At 38.6% G+C, this 13266-nt stretch overlaps 1 pseudogene; it reads left to right on the forward strand.

Moving 5' to 3' along the window:
- The first annotated feature begins 11866 nt into the window (after positions 1 to 11866).
- LOC133753566 (RNA guanine-N7 methyltransferase-activating subunit-like protein) lies at positions 11867 to 12326 on the forward strand (annotated as a pseudogene).
- Positions 12327 to 13266: the final 940 nt, after the last annotated feature.

The raw sequence follows: 13266 nt of genomic DNA on the forward strand, positions 1-13266 counted from the left end.
TTAGTGATTGCTCAAGGTTTGCCATGTGCATCACTAACTCTAGTAGAGTTAGTATTTATCCCCTCACATAAAACACAATAAATTTACAATGGTATAAATCCATTACTTCTCTCAATTGTGTGGTTGTGGTCATATATTTTATTTCAAAATCTGTTATAGACTGCACAATAGAATTTCATTTTTGCTTTAAACACTTAGCTTTCCTTTCTATAATTAATGGGAAGTCTTTATTAACTATTTTAGATGAATATCTCCATTTCATCTTATTTTACTTTAGCCTGCAGAATTTCATTTAGTATTGCTACTAGTCCTGTTCTACTTGTGATGAGCTCTTAGCTTTCACTTATCACAAAAGTTTTATATTTCATACTCACTTTTCAAGTAAGTGAAAAAGTGGAAAAGTGAATTAAAAGTATGAGTTTATTTTGGTGCAAAAAATCAGTGCCAAAATTTTTCTTTTTTAAAAAAAATTGGTTTGTTTTATTTGAAAGAGTTACACAGAGAGAGGAGAGGCAGTGAGAGAGAGAGGGGTCTTCTGTCCACTGGTTCACTCCTCAAATGGCCACAATGGCTGCAGCTGTGCCAATCCGAAGCCAGGAGCCAGGAGCTTCTTCCGGTCTCCCACGCAGGTGTAGAGCGCTAGAGCCCAAGGACTTGGGCCATCTTCCACTGCTTTCCCAGGCCACAGCAGAGAGCTGGATCAGAACTGGAGCAGCCAGGTCTTGAACCAGCGCCCATACGAATGCAGGCCAGGGCATTAACCCGCTGCACCACAGCACAGGCCTCCAATATTTTTCATAAGTAGAGAATGCATATTATAAAACAACTATGCAGAAAGAAAGAAACAAAGAAATGAAATGAAAAGAAGGGAGAGGGAAGAAGGAAGGAAAGGAATATTTTATTCTTAGAATTGTACCTATGAATTATATTGAATTTTTCAAAAACTAAAACAAATTTTCAAAATAAAAAAAAATTAAGCATGGTTTCAAGAATATGTTTGCACCAAAATAAACTTACACCTTTAGTTGCATTTTTATATGAACTTTTGAAAGTCCCTTCATGTATCAACTATACTTCATATGATATAGAATTTTGACTTGACACTTTATTTTTTTCATTTTTCTGCTTTGAAGTTTAATATATATAATTATATATTATATTTTACCGATGTAAAAATTCTATACTAGCTCTTGGTTGTTAAATCTAAGTCTTCCTTTCTCGTTTTTCATTTTTTTTTTTTGCCCTACTACTGGAACTAAAAACCAAATTATTAGTGGCTTCCAGATACAGAGCAATGCACTACCAAAAAGAAGAGCTTCTAGTATCCCAGAAACTGCCAATTAGGAGATAAGAAAGTAGCTTTGATTATCCAAGACGTAGGTGTGCAATGGGAAAGGGATGGGGAAGTAAACTCATTCTATCCTCATTACACTCACTATCTTTCAAGGCAATTTGACCTAACTTTGCCACCCCCATATTTTTCGCAGAAGATTGAAGATCCCTAAGGAAACGCAATAGATTAGAAATACAGCATCACCCCATCCTGAGTTGAGGAGGAATTCACAGAACAGAAATATCAGATGGGGAGGCTTCCACCTTTGGCAGTTCGTGATGGAGTGCTCCACGATTTGGGCGTTGAGACTCACTCAGTTTCCTCAATTTGAGAATATTTAGAGTCCAGAGAAACAATGTTTCTGAAGAGAGGACCTCCACAGAGAAATAAGCGAAAGTTCCACTGTTCAACCCCCAATCCTGCCCAGGGCAGCAGTACTTAGTCAAAGGGTGGCCTTTTCTTTCTGACTGAAGAACAGCATCATCATTCCCGGCAAACCAAGGAGCACTGACCATTTAGGGCATGCAAACACCCAACTTCAGTGGTTTCCATGAGACAGAGCAGAGTCACCAAAATAAGGCCTGGTCCAGAACCTTTACAGGAGAATGCATCAGTGACTTAGAAGAGATTAGAGACTTCTGTGTTGATGAGGGTGCCAGGTAACAGTGGGTGGTCTCTCAGAATAGGGAGAGAGATGGGAATGCTAAGGAAACTTTGTGAAAACATAGTCTTGGGGCCGGCCCTGTGGCTCACTTGGCTAATCCTCCACCTGTGGCGCCGGCATCCCATATGGGCGCCGGGTTCCAGTCCCGGTTGTTCCTCTTCCAGTCCAGCTCTCTGCTGTGGCCCAGGAAGGCAGTGGAGGATGGCCGAAGTGCTTGGGCCCTGCACCTGCATGGGAGACCAGGAGGAGGCATCTGGCTCCTGGCTTCAGATCGGCACAGTGCGCCAGCCGTAGCGGCCATTTGGGGGGTGAACCAATGGAAGGAAGACCTTTCTCCCTGTCTCTCTCTCTCACTAACTCTGCCTGTCAAAATAAAAATAAAATAAAAAGCCCTCACTTAAAAAAAACTAAGATAATTTATTTAAAAAAAAAGAAAACATATTCTTTAAAAGTCACACGACCAGGAGTTTTCTATTTGTCTTGTAGGTGATAGCTGTAACAAAAATTAATACAGGTGCGTTTTGTTTGTTTCAAGATTTTTTTTCAATACTAATACTATCCACTCTGTAGGAAATGAACATGAATGGTGGATGCCTTAGTGAGTAGCATAGACTACTGTGTTTGTCATTGTTAAAAAGTTTCTCTTGGAAATTTGTTGACTATTTCATGATAAATAATCCATGTCCTTTCCTGGGACACTGGGGTGCTATCTAATCCTATCGCTTCACAAAATATTCATGCAGGTATTTTTAATTCATTATAAAAATAAATCTACTAAATAAGGAATTTATATTCAGGAGTCATGAAAATGCTGTTCCCCCAGCACAAATAAATATTAATAACTATGACAATTAAACAAGGTAATCTTGGTGCAAAAGTGAAAGAAGATGTTAAATATTTCTCTTTATACGTTCTCTTATAATTCACTGTGAGCCAGTATTAACAGATTCTGACAAGGAGTCTTTTAGGCAAGATTTTCAGTATTCAGATGAATTGAAAGGGAAAAGTACTTCCCATCCTTAAACCACTATATTGCATCAATCTTACCTTTGCTAGGAGGTTCTTCCCCTTCCTTACATGAACTTGTGTTAGGGGATATATATGCTATGGCCATGCCACTAGAGCTCAATTTGAGTGATGGCACCATGTGATATGGGTGTGATCTCATTAGTGGATTTATTTTTGGAATGGCAGAGGACTGTCACTTTACAAGAGCCATCTATGGGAACAACCAAGGAGCACTGACAATTTAAGGCATGCAAACACCAAACTCCAGTGGCTTCAAGGAGACAGAACAGTCACCAAAAATAAGGTATGGTTCAGGATCTTTTGGTGGCTTAGAAAAAAGAATTGATTCTCCAGTGGTAGGCAAACTGCTGTGTAACAGGCAGTTGAGAACTGATTATAGAAGCTATAAAGAAGACTCTATCAGCTCATGTGGATGCATATTTGGAAACTGACTTTCAAGAAGAAATGTATTCATCCTATTTTGATTACGTTTACATTAACAGTTGACGTGATCCTGCAAGTATGAGCTTCTTGTGCAAGAGAAAATATAAATTGGAAAACAGCAATGATGCAGAACAAAATTTCAGATACATAATATACTGATAGCTAAATGTTATTTCTCAACAGTGTGAGAGTGATAGTGTTCTCTATTTCAGGAAAGTTATAAAATGAGAGGTACAGAAAATAATCTCGTGTGCAAGGAAGGTCAAGAATTAGGTAGGTCCAAGTAGTTACTAAACATGAACTGAAGTATCCAGTCCTAACTCCAACTGAGGCAACTGAAAAATGGCGGAAACTAGTATGTTTGCCTGGGATATGTTTGCCAGTTTTGGACACGTTAAATGTCAAGGTGAAACAACTGAGTGATAATGATGTCTACATGAAGGCAACCTGGTTACTATAAGCCCATATTAAGAGTCAGAGACTGATTTATCTGAGGATAGCACATGTAACAGAGGGAAAAGTAGGAGTTGAGAAGCTACTAGTCTTCCTATCAATCAACCCTCTCATCAGTTTGCGCATTCAAGTTTCAAGCAGACCAGTTTTTGCAGCACCATGAGTCCTAGGAAGGCAGAAAGGCATAGGCAATATCATGATATAAACCTAGAAAAATGAAAGCAGGTGCCAAAAAGGCCAAAGCATACTTCTCACTCACTGAGGAATGAGGGGGAAAGAAGCAGAAAAGAGACTAGAATGACTCTGTAAGTGGTTGGAGCTGTTAAGCACTGAAGAAACTTATCTTGTCTTTACATATATGGAGTTTACTGATCATGCCTGCAAGTATCCAGTGCAGCTGCCTGGATGAGGACATGTCAACACCAGAAGACATGTCTATTTGAATGAACACGAGTGACATTTCAGTGTGAGTTATGACACTTTGGCAGATGTGTACACCATTTGTAGTAGAATGATAGGCATATGAAGGTATGACAATACTGGTGAGAATCTGACAGTGTGAGGTTTGTATTTGTCCACCACAGGACACAGGAACTCTACACTCCTACCCAGGAGGCCACTCTGCCTCCCCCACCCAGGGCTTTCTCTAAAGGAGAGATACCCACAAGAAACCAGTTCACCATTGACAGGCCTGTTCCCAGTTCTCTTAATGCAGAGTCCTCAGGTCGAGTCGAGTTGATGACCGGGTTAGGCACAAGAATGAATTAGGGTTTCTTTGTTGTTCCAATTTTACATCTTACTATCAGCTGACCCCTAGTGAGCAGGTATGACTGGTATGGTAAAGAAAAATAGAGGACAATGTATCAAAGCCCAGACTCCAGCAGTCTGCACTGACTCATCTTTGCACTTCAGCATCACAAGAAAGAAAAGCACTTGGATGTGTCTTACATGCATGGGTGTTGCCTAGCAATACACGGCAGTGCTGTTCACAGTGCTCTCTGATCTGATTCACTTGTTCTTCCCTCCTCTCAGGGAGGAGTGAGGAAGAGGCTGGAGAGACTGGGGCTTTTGTTGAGCTAGCGATCTGTTATAAGAAACTTGCTCTCACCCCAGAGACCTAGACCACTAATGCTTGGATAGAAACTGATCTGCTCATAGAAAAATTAGGCCATATGTGAAAAACGATTTTGTTGTTTACATCTCGAGGGACTCAAATCTAAAGACTAGTGTAAAAATGCTTAAGATTTTCAAGTTTTTTTAAAATTTTTTTTCTATTTATTTATTTGACAGGTAGTTATAGACAGTGAGAGAGAGAGAAACGGAGAGAAAGGTCTTCCTTCCATTGGTTCACCCCCCCAAATGGCCACTATGGCTGGCGTGCTGCACTGATCTGAAGCCAGGAGCCTCCTCCTGGTCTCCCTTGCGGGTGCAGCACCCAAGCACCTGGGCCATCCTCCACTGCCCTCCCGGACCACAGCAGAGAGCTGGACTGGAAGAGGGGCAGCCGGGACTAGAACCCGGCGCCCATATGGGATGCCGGCGCCACAGGTGGAGGATTAACCTAGTGAGCCACGGCGCCGGCCCTGATTTTCGTTTTAATCACAGTGTAAGTTGACCACATTTTCTGGTTAACAAAATATAGCTACATTCACAAAATAAATGAGATAAAAGGTAGTGACTTCATAAATATGTTATTATATGTTCATTTGCTTTACAAAAATAAACCACTATAAGACATTATACAGGCAAAAGCAGTAAGTTATTTCAAATTGAAACATCAATAACTACTGCTAACATGGGATAAAAACACTTCAGGAATAAGGTTTTTGCACCTCACTCTAAGTGATAAAGCATTGATACCAGTATAAACCATGAGCATATTTGTAGTTACTATAATATTGTAATAATTGAATGCAAATACCAAAAAAGGACACAGCTTTATTTTCAAAAATAGTATAAAAATCAAATGTTCACATAAGCACAGGAAGGAGGGGTGAGAGAGAGAGAGATAAAACACAAAAAATTAAAATACCAGACTTAAGTATTAACATAGCGATAATTATTTCAAGTGTAGATTGTCCAAGTACACTAATTAAAGAGACTGGAAGTAAGGATTTTTAAAATTCCAATGCACTATCTACAAGAAATTCACATCATAACACTTCTAGTACTGTGTTAGACAGAAGTGCTGATAGTGGGCATCCTTGCCTTGTATTAAATTTTAAAGGAACAGCAAAACAGGTATTTAGCCCTGTGGTTAAGACATGTATATTGGAGTACTTAGACTGGATTCCTAGCTCTGGCTCTTGGATCAGGTTTCCTACTTCAGATCCTAGGAGGCTGCAGTGATGGCGCAAGTCTCTGAGTTTCCATCATCCATGTGGGAGACCTAGGTGTATCTCCAGTTGCTAGCTTTGGCCCCAGTCCAGCCTCAGTCACTGCAGGCATTTGGGGAGTGAACCAGCAGATGGCAGCCCTTGCTCTCCCTCACTTTCTCTCTCTCTCTGCCTCTTGAGTGAATAAATTAAAATTTTATAAATAAATAAACCTTAGAGAAGAAAATCTTTCCATTTTCTCCCAACTTACTACTATGTTGGCTGTGAGTTTTTCATAAATGTCCTTTATTATGTTGCAAAACTTTCCCTAAATACCTCAACTATTGGGAGTTTTTATGAAGAAACAATGTCACATTTTATCAAATAATTTTTCAGCATTAATTGAGATAATTTTTATGTGCTTTTATCATTCAGTCTGTTCATTTGATGTAGCTCTTTAATTTATTTACATATGTCAAACCAGCCTTGAATACCAGGGATAAATCGCACTGGTCATAATGTACAATCTTTTTGATGTTTTGAATTCAATTTCCTAGTTATTCATTGATGATTTTTGCATCAATGTTCATCAGAGATATTGACCTGTATTTTTCTTGTACTGTCTTTGTCTGGCTTCAGAATTAAGGTGGGGGCTGGTGCTGTGGCATAGCAGGTGAAGCTACCCCCTGTAGCGCCAACATCCCATATGGGCGCCAGTTCGAGTCCCGGATGCTCCACTTGCAATCCAGCTCTCTGCTATGTCCTTGGGCCCCTGCACCCACGTAGGAGACCCAGAAGAAGCTCCTGGCACCTAGCTTTGGATTGGCACAGCTGCAGCCATTGTGGCCATTTGAGGAGTGAACCAGTGGATGGAAGACCTCTCTTTCTCACTGCCTCTCCTCTCTCTGTGTAACTCTTTCAAATAAAAAATAAATAAATCTTTAAAAAATTTAAGGTAAATCTGGCCTCATAAAATAGGTTTAAAAGTATTCCCTCTAGCTCTATTTTTTTAACTTTTTTAGCGGGAAGAGTTTAAAAGGTATTGGTAGTAAGTCCTCTTTGAATGTGTGGGGGAATTCAGCTTTGGAAGACATGGTCCTGATCTTTTCTCTGTTAGGAGGCATTTAATTATACTTCAATCTATGTATTTGTTAGTCTGTTCAATTTTGCTATGTTGTATTTTTCTAAAAATGTATCCATTTCCTCTAGTTTTTCCAATTTGTTGGCATATAATTATAATATTTCCTTATCATCCTCTTTATTTTTGAGGCATTGGCTGTAATACCTCCACTTTCATTTCTAGAGTTTAAGTTTTATCTTTTCTTTTATTTAGCCCAGCTAATGGCTTGTAAATTTTGTTTATTTTTTCAGAATACCAACTCTTATTTTATTGATTTTTTTCTGAGTTTTCTAGTCTATATTTGATTTATTTCTGTTCTGATATTTATTATTTCCTTCTTTATACTAAAAGAAAGAAATAACATCCAAATCAATAATAAAATTATCTTTGCCTTATGCCGAATCTTATATTTTTTATATAGAAAAATCCCAAAGATTCCACAAAAATATGTTGGAGATAATAAATTACATAAAATTGCAGGGTAAAAAAATCATCAGCATTCTATGCTCAAATAATGATCTAGCTGAAAAAGAAATAAGAAAACAATCACATTTATGATAGCATCAAAAATACTTAGAAATAAATTTAACCAAGGAAGCAAAGACTTATACAGTAAAAACTATAAACCTCTGATGAAAGAAATTGAACAAGACACAAATAAATGGAAAACTACACCAAACTTGTGGAAAGAAAGAATTCATATTGTAAAAATGTCAGTTCTACTTAATACAATATGCAGATTGAATGTACTCTCTGTCAAAATCCCAACAGCATTTTTCATAGAACTAGAAAAAAAATTCTAAAATCATATGTAACTACAAAAGACCCCAAATAGCCAAAGCAATTCTGAGAAAGAAATGCAAAATTTGGAGGTATCATACTTCCTAATTTCAAATTATAATACAATCATACCAGTATGATACCAGAATAAAGAAAGAAACAGACCACTGGAACAGAATAGAGAACACAGACATAAACCCAAACATGTACAATCAATAAGTTTTGTCAAGGGCACCATGAGGGCAAAATGGGGAAAAGATAGTCTTCAATAGGCAGTGCTGGAATAACTGGATTTCCGCATGGAAAAGAATGGCATCATGTTCTATACTTTCAACATAAATAATAGAATTTATTTGAAAATAAAATAGCTGAAAAATCAAAATAAATTCACTTCAAATACAAAGACATATGTAGGGGAAAAGTAAAAATAAAAAGAAATCAGGAGTGTTGATATTACTATCAGATAAATTAGAATTGAATGTAAATGAAATTATCAGAGACCATGAAGGGTACCACATAATGATAAAATGTCAGTCATCAGGAAGATATTATAATCCTAAATGTATATGCATCAAACAAATGAAGCTGCAAACTATATGAAGGAGAAACTGGTAGACCAGAAAGGAGAAATAGGCAAATCCAAAATTATACAAAGGAATTTCAACAGTGTACTTTCAGCAAATGATTAAACTACTAGAAAGAATATCTGCAAGGATATAGAAGTGAACAACACAATCAACCAATATAATAAAGACAGCATTCCACCTAACCCCAGCAGAAAACACATTTTTAAAAACGCTCATGGAATATTCAACAGGACAGACCATACATTGTAGACAGATTTCAGCAATAATAAAATCATTGGCATCATACACTCACTTGATAATTAAACAAAAGTACTTGTACATAATCCATGAGTTGAAGATTTCTCAAAGGAAGTTAAAAATACACATAACTGAATAGAATAAAAACAAAATATATCAACATATGTGGGATACAGTAACACAATGATGGCAGAGAAATTTATAGCACTAAATGCTAACATCAAAAATCAACTGTCTATGTTTTTATCTCAAGGAACTAGGAAAAAGAAGAGCAAAGTAAACAGAAAACAAGAAAAATGAAAGAAAAAATGAAGCTGAGAATAGAAAGCAATAACACTGAAAACAGAAAAAATGTAAAGAAAATTAATGCAACAGAATCTGGTTCTTAGGCAAATGTCAATAAAATTGCTACAGCCTTAGTGAAATCTACAAAGAGAAAACGAGAGAATACATAAATGACTAATATCAAGAATGAAATAAAGAATGTCACTGTAGGTACTGCAAGCATAAAAGGTGTTAACAGGTAATGTAACCAATAACAATGTTTATAAAATCCATAACTTAGAAGAAATGGATTAATTCCTTAGAAACTAAAAGGTATCCAAATTCAACCAAGCTATATAACTAATGAAGAAAAATATTTTTAACTTAAAAGCTACCTAAAGAAATATCTATAGGCCCAGGTGGCTTCACATAAGAATATTACCAAATATCTAAACGAATAGTATTGATTTTAGGGGCCGGCACTGTGGTGTAGCGAGTTAAGCTGCTGCCTGCAGTGCCAGAATCACATATGGATGCCGGTTTGAGTACTGGCTGCTCCACTTCTGATCCAGCTCTCTGGTATGGCCTGGGAAAGCAGTGGAAGATGGTCCAGGTCCTTGGGGCCCTGCACCTGCGTGGGAGTCCCAGAGGAAGCTTCTTGCTCCTGGCTTTGGATCCACACAGCTCCAGCCACTCCAGCCAATTGGGGAGTGAACCAGCAGATGGAAGATCTCTCTGTTTCTCTCCTCTCTCTGTGTAACTCTGACTTTCAAATAAATAAATCTTTAAAAATATATTGATTTTAGACAATTTCTGACATAAATAGAAGAATAGGAAACACTTCCAAAGTAATGCTATGAGCTACCGATTTTCCTTTAAGACTAGGGATAAGATAAGGTTGCTTACTCTAGTAACTTTGATTCAATAGAATATTGAAAGTCCTTTCCAGAACAATCAGGCAGGAAAACAAAAGTAGAAGACACTTATATTGGAAATAAAGAAGTGAAATTATCTTTGTTTAAATATCACTGAAAATCATAAATATTACACACACACACACACACAAAACCTATTAACACTAAAAACAAATTAGCAAAGTTGCAGGATACAAAATCAATGCACAAAAATCCGTTGTGTAACTAGAGTAATACTGAGCAATTTGTAAAGGAAATTATGAAAACAATTTCATTTACAATATAATCAAAAAGAACAAAATACTTAGGAATAAATTTAATCAACGTGGAAAAAGTTATACACAGAAAACTAAAAAAAAAATTTAAAGAAATTAAAGACACAAACAAATGGAAAGACTTTCTGTGATCATGGAATAAAAGATTTGAATATTGATTACTGTTGTCAATATTATCCAAAGTGATTTACAGATTTAATACAACCTCAACATCATTTTTACAGAAACAGAAAAAATTCAAGTGGAATTTCAAGGGACTACAAGTAGCCAAAACAGCTTTGGAAAGATTAAAGTTGAAGGACTAACCCTTTGTGATATAAAAAATTATTATGGAGCTACAGTAATTGAAACAATGTGGTACTGGCAAAACGACTGAATGTAGACCAATGAAATAAAATAATTCACAGAAGTGGTTAAGGCATCTTTGATAAAGGTGTTAAGATTATTCAGTGGAGAAAGACCAGTGTTCAACTAATGATGCTGGCAAAACTGGAATATTCACATGCAAAAAGAATCTTGAATTTTAAAGAAAATTTAATTGAAAATGGATTAAAGGTTTAATTGGGGGGGGGGTACATGTGGCACAAAGAATTAAGCTGCTGCTTGGGACACTGGCGTCCCATATAGGAGCACTGGCTTGAATCCTGGCTGCTTTGCTTCCAATCCATCTCCCTGCTAATGTACCAAAGAGAGCAGAAGATTAACTAAGTGATTGGGTCCCCATCACCATCCTGGGAGATCAGAATGGAGTTCCAGGGACCTAGCTTCCACCTGATCCAACCCCAGCCATTGTAGCCATTTGAAGAGTGAACCAGCAGAGGGAAGATCTCTCTACCTCTCTGTCTCTTCCTCTCTCTCTGTCACTCTGCCTTTGAATTAAATAAAATAAACCTTTTTTTTTTTTTTTTTTGACAGGCAGAGTGGATAGTGAGAGAGAGAGACAGAGAGAAAGGTCTTCCTTTTTACCGTTGGTTCACCCTCCAATGGCCGACGCGGCCGGCGCACCGCGCTGATCCGAAGCCAGGAGCCAGGTGCTTCTCCTGGTCTCCCATGGGGTGCAGGGCCCAAGCACTTGGGCCATCCTCCACTGCACTCCTGGGCCACAGCAGAGAGCTGGCCTGGAAGAGGGGAAACCAGGATAAGATCGGTGCCCCGACCGGGACTAGAACCCGGTGTGCCGGCGCCGCAAGCCGGAGGACTAGCCTGTTAAGCCACGGCGCCGGCCATAAACCTTTTTAACAATAAAGATTTAAAGGGAAGACTGAGGAGAAAAACTCCTAGAAGAAAAGATAGGAGAGGCGGCCGTGGGACTCTAGTGGAAGAGGCTCCGTTACCTTGGAGAGCGACGTGGCCCAGGGCTCTATATGCTGGGGGCCGGGGCCGCTTCTCTTGCGGGACTCGCCGACGGGGTCCGGCTAGAGCTGGGTGGACGCAGCCCTTAGCCTATTGAAATGATCTAAACATTGAACAGTACAGCTTCCTCGAACACTTGGGAATTTCAGAATGACTGACACTTCTGAAGCTGTTAAAAATTTTGAAGAGATGTTTGCCAGTAGATTCACAGAAGATGATAAAGAATACCAGGCATATCTGAAACGCCCCCCTGACACCCCTCCCATTGTTGAGGAGTGGAGTAGCAGAGGAGGCGGGGGCCAGAGGAATTGAGGCAATTGGTTGCAAGATAACAGACAGTTTAGAGATATGGACGGCCGACGAGGGTGGCCAAGTGACAGTCGGATCAGTGCGCGGCCGGTCCTGGGGTAACAGTTACCCGCAGCAGAGGCAAGAGCCCTACTATCCCCACCAGTACGGACACTGCGGCTACAACCAGTAGCTTCCCTACGGTCACTACTGATAGAAATGTCCGCCGCTTTTAATAAAAACATCGCTTCATTACCATGACAAGAGTTTGTGTGTCTTCTCTCGGTTATAGTTGTATATCCTGTTTCAGAGAACGGATTATTGTTTGCAACTTGAGACTTTTTAAAAATAGATCTTACTAGAGAGATGTGATGGTTGCTGAGAATAAAAACTGCACCTGCGGACATGGCGGCTTGCTCTGTTTGACATCTGCCTCAGGTTCTCCTTTGTCTCGTGCCCTAGTGGCGCTTCAAGTTTGGTAAATTTGTTTGACCACTGGGAGTTCTTACTTTGTTTTACACAGAAATCAATTTTAAAGTAGAACATGCTTGCCTTTACTTTGAAAACAATGGAGCACCCATATCCTTAGATGTGCTCATCTCTACAGCTCTGCACAGACGGGTACAGTTAGTTTATGAGTGCATAGCTGTGCTTACTTGTATATAATACCGATAATTGAAAGGTAAAGCAAGTGTATATGTCTTGACTTTTTTGTTAACTATGGTGCTGTGTGATTACTTATTCTAAGGGTGGCAGTTAGCTTCACAGTTGTCTTGGTCTGTTTCTAGAGGAAAATAATAAAGCTACACAGTGTGGAAGGAAAAAAAAGAAAAGATAGAAAGAAACCATGATGACACTGGATTTAATAATGAATTTTGGTTATGACACCAAAAGCACAGACAACAAAAGCAAAAATAGACAAATGGGACTACTTCAAACTTAAATACTTTCGTGCATCAAAAGAGAAGATCAACAGAGTGGAAAGGTAGTATAAAGAATGGAAAAAGATATTGGCAAATCATATATATGATAATGGATTAATGCTACTGTATTGTACACTTTAAAATGATTGTTGTGTAAAGGCTTCCATAGCCTTGGCAACTCATGACTGGAGCCTAGGGAGATTACTGACGCCATAAACAAGAGTGTCAAATTGTTAAGTCAACAACAGGAGTCATTGTGTACTTTCGTCTCATTTGGGATCTGTCCTTAATGTGTTGTCCAATGTGAA

The sequence above is a fragment of the Lepus europaeus genome, chromosome X, assembly GCF_033115175.1.
Source record: "Lepus europaeus isolate LE1 chromosome X, mLepTim1.pri, whole genome shotgun sequence".
NCBI classification, from domain to species: Eukaryota; Metazoa; Chordata; class Mammalia; order Lagomorpha; family Leporidae; genus Lepus; species Lepus europaeus.